The sequence below is a fragment of the Rhinoraja longicauda genome, chromosome 26 (assembly GCF_053455715.1).
Source record: "Rhinoraja longicauda isolate Sanriku21f chromosome 26, sRhiLon1.1, whole genome shotgun sequence".
Taxonomy (NCBI): domain Eukaryota; kingdom Metazoa; phylum Chordata; class Chondrichthyes; order Rajiformes; family Arhynchobatidae; genus Rhinoraja; species Rhinoraja longicauda.
The window spans coordinates 20,956,428-20,961,218 of NC_135978.1; positions in this window are offsets into that span (position 1 = coordinate 20,956,428).

Here is a 4,791-nt window from a genome sequence, read left to right on the forward strand (position 1 = left end):
ACTCACACCGCCTTGGCTGGCCATGTTCCCATCTTGCTGCTACCACCGGGAAGACAGTGCAGGAGCCTGAGAATCATGAAACTCAGGATCAACAGCAGCTTCTTCCCAGCAACCAGCGGGCTCTTGAACGCCAGCCTCAACCCCACCACAGCACCACACTGCCCCAGACTGGCCTCAACCCCACCACAGCACCACACTGCCCCAGACTGGCCCCATCCCCACACTGCCCCAGACTGGCCTCAACCCCACCACAGCACCACACTGCCCAGACTAGCCCCATCCCCATGCCCAGACTGCCCCAGACTGGCCCCATCCCCCACTGCCCCATCCCAGCCACTCAGACTGGCCCCATCCCACAGCACCACACTGCCCCAGACTAGCCCCATCCCCACACTGCCCCAGACTGGCCCCCCATCCCCACAGCACCACACTGCCCCAGACTGGCCCATCCCACAGCACCACACTGCCCCAGACTGGCCCCATCCCCACAGCACCACACTGCCCAGACTGGCCCCATCCCCACAGCCCACACTGCCCCAGACTGGCCCCATCCCCACAGCACCACACTGCCCCAGACTGGCCCCATCCCCACAGCCCACACTGGCCCCAGACTGGCCCCATCCCCACAGCACCACACTGCCCCAGACTGGCCCCATCCCCACACTGCCCCAGACTGCCCCAGACTGGCCCCATCCCCACAGCACCACACTGCCCCAGACTGGCCCATCCCCACACTGCCCCAGACTGGCCCCAGACTGGCCCCATCCCCACAGCACCACACTGCCCCAGACTGGCCCCAACCCCACAGCTCCACACTGCCCCAGACTGGGCCCCATCCCCACAGCACCACACTGCCCCAGACTGGCCCCATCCCCACACTGCCCCAGACTGGCCCCAGACTGGCCCCATCCCCACAGCACCACACTGCCCCAGACCACCACAGCACCACACTGCCCCAGACTGGCCCCATCCCCACACTGCCCAGACTGGCCCCATCCCCACACTGCCCCAGACTGGCCCCATCCCCACACTGCCCCAGACTGGCCCCATCCCCACACTGCCCCAGACTGCCCCAACACCACAGCACCACACTGCCCCAGACTGGCCCAGACTGGCCCCATCCCCACAGCACCACACTGCCCAGACTGGCCCCATCCCCACACTGCCCCAGACTGGCCCCATCCCCACAGCACCACACTGCCCCAGACTGGCCCCAACCCCACAGCACCACACTGCCCCAGACTGGCCCCATCCCCACACTGCCCCAGACTGGCCCATCCCCACACTGCCCCAGACTGGCCCCAGACTGGCCCCAACCCACAGCTCCACACTGCCCCAGACTAGCCCCATCCCACACTGCCCCAGACTGGCCCCATCCCCACACTGCCCCAGACTGCCCCAACACCACAGCACCACACTGCCCCAGACTGGCCCCATCCCCACAGCACCACACTGCCCCAGACTGGCCCCATCCCCACACTGCCCCAGACTGGCCCCAGACTGGCCCATCCCACAGCACCAACACTGCCCCAGACTGGCCCCAACCCCACAGCACCACACTGCCCCAGACTGGCCCCATCCCCACAGCACCACACTGCCCCAGACTGGCCCCATCCCCACACTGCCCCAGACTGGCCCCAACCCCACAGCTCCACACTGCCCCAGACTAGCCCCATCCCCACACTGCCCCAGACTGGCCCCAGACTGGCCCCATCCCCACAGCACCACACTGCCCCAGACTGCCCCAACACCACAGCACCACACTGCCCCAGACTGGTCCCAACCCCACCTCAGCACCACACTACCCCAGACTGGCCCCATCCCCACACTGCCCCAGACTGGCCCCATCCCCACACTGCCCCAGACTGGCCCCATCCCCACACTGCCCCAGACTGGCCCCATCCCCACACTGCCCCAGACTGCCCCAACACCACAGCACCACACTGCCCCAGACTGGCCCCATCCCCACAGCACCACACTGCCCCAGACTGGCCCCAACCCCACAGCACCACACTGCCCCAGACTGGCCCCATCCCCACACTGCCCCAGACTGGCCCCATCCCCACAGCACCACACTGCCCCAGACTGGCCCCAGACTGGCCTCAACCCCACCACAGCACCACACTGCCCCAGACTAGCCCCATCCCCACACTGCCCCAGACTGGCCCCAGACTGGCCCCATCCCCACAGCACCACACTGCCCCAGACTGGCCCCATCCCCACAGCTCCACACTGCCCCAGACTGGCCCCAACCCCACAGCTCCACACTGCCCCAGACTGGCCCCATCCCCACACTGCCCCAGACTGGCCCCAGACTGGCCCCATCCCCACAGCACCACACTGCCCCAGACTGCCCCAACACCACAGCACCACACTGCCCCAGACGGGTCCCAACCCCACCTCAGCACCACACTACCCCAGACTGGCCCCATCCCCACACTACCCCAGACTGGCCCCATCCCCACACTGCCCCAGACTGGCCCCATCCCCACACTGCCCCAGACTGGCCCCATCCCCACACTGCCCCAGACTGCCCCAACACCACAGCACCACACTGCCCCAGACTGGCCCCATCCCCACAGCACCACACTGCCCCAGACTGGCCCCAACCCCACAGCACCACACTGCCCCAGACTGGCCCCATCCCCACACTGCCCCAGACTGGCCCCAGACTGGCCCCATCCCCACAGCACCACACTGCCCCAGACTGGCCTCAACCCCACCACAGCACCACACTGCCCCAGACTAGCCCCATCCCCACACTGCCCCAGACTGGCCCCAGACTGGCCCCATCCCCACAGCACCACACTGCCCCAGACTGGCCCCATCCCCACAGCTCCACACTGCCCCAGACTGGCCCCAACCCCACAGCTCCACACTGCCCCAGACTGGCCCCATCCCCACACTGCCCCAGACTGGCCCCAGACTGGCCCCATCCCCACAGCACCACACTGCCCCAGACTGCCCCAACACCACAGCACCACACTGCCCCAGACTGGTCCCAACCCCACAGCACCACACTGTTGCAGACTGGCCTCATCCCCACATTGCCCCAGACTGGCCCCAACCCCACAGCACCACACTGTTGTAGACTGGCCCCATCCCCACACTGCCCCAGACTGGCCCCAACCCCACCTCAGCACCACACTGCCCCAGACTGCCCCAAACACCACAGCACCACACTGCCCCAGACTGCCCCAACACCTCAGCACCACACTGCCCCAGACTGGCCCCAACCCCACAGCTCCACACTGCCCCAGACTGGCCCCAGACTGGCCCCAACCCCACAGCTCCACACTGCCCCAGACTGGCCCCATCCCCACACTGCCCCAGACTGGCCCCATCCCCACAGCACCACACTGCCCCAGACTGGCCCCAACCCCACAGCTCCACACTGCCCCAGACTGGCCCCAACCCCACAGCTCCACACTGCCCCAGACTGGCCCCATCCCCACACTGCCCCAGACTGGCCCCATCCCCACAGCACCACACTGCCCCAGTCTAGCCCCAACCCCACCTCAGCTCCACACTGCCCCACACTGCCCCAGACTGGCCCCAACCCCACCTCAGCTCCACACTGCCCCAGACTAGCCCCAAGCCCACACTGCTGCAGACTGGCCCCAACCCCACAGCACCACACTGCCCCAGACCAGCCCCAACCCCACAGCACCACACTGCCCCAGACTGGCCCCATCCCCACACTGCCCCAGACTGGCCCCAGACTGGCCCCATCCCCACAGCACCACACTGCCCCAGACTAGCCCCAACCCCACAGCACCACACTGCCCCATCCCCACAGCACCACACTGCCCCAGACTGGCCCCAACCCCACAGCACCACACTGCCCCATCCCCACAGCACCACACTGCCCCATCCCCACAGCACCACACTGCCCCAGTCTAGCCCCATCCCCACAGCACCACACTGCCCCAGTCTAGCCCCATCCCCACAGCACCACACTGCCCCATCCCCACAGTACCACACTGCCCCAGACTGGCCCCAACCCCACAGCACCACACTGCCCCAGACTGGCCCCAACCCCACAGCACCACACTGTTGTAGACTGGCCCCAACCCCACAGCACCACACTGTTGTAGACTGGCCCCAACCCCACAGCACCATACTGTTGTAGACTGGCCCCAACCCCACAGCACCACACTGTTGTAGACTGGCCCCAACCCCACAGCACCACACTGTTGTAGACTGGCCCCAACCCCACAGCACCACACTGCCCCAGTCTAGCCCCATCCCCACAGCACCACACTGCCCCAGTCTAGCCCCATCCCCACAGCACCACACTGCCCCATCCCCACAGCACCACACTGCCCCAGACTGGCCCCAACCCCACAGCACCACACTGCCCCAGACTGGCCCCAACCCCACAGCACCACACTGTTGTAGACTGGCCCCAACCCCACAGCACCACACTGTTGTAGACTGGCCCCAACCCCACAGCACCACACTGTTGTAGACTGGCCCCAACCCCACAGCACCACACTGTTGTAGACTGGCCCCAACCCCACAGCACCACACTGTTGTAGACTGGCCCCAACCCCACAGCACCACACTGCCCCAGTCTAGCCCCATCCCCACAGCACCACACTGCTGTAGACTTTGTATAAGACTGCACTCTGTACTTTGGCTTGCACCATTATGCCTGGTTTACTGAGAATAACCGATCATTTATTGTATATTTGTGAGTTGTGTTGTTGCGTGATGTGCCTGTAAAGTTGCAGCAAGCAAGAATTTCAATGTTCCAGTCCTGACAATGAAACAGTCTTGACTCTAGAG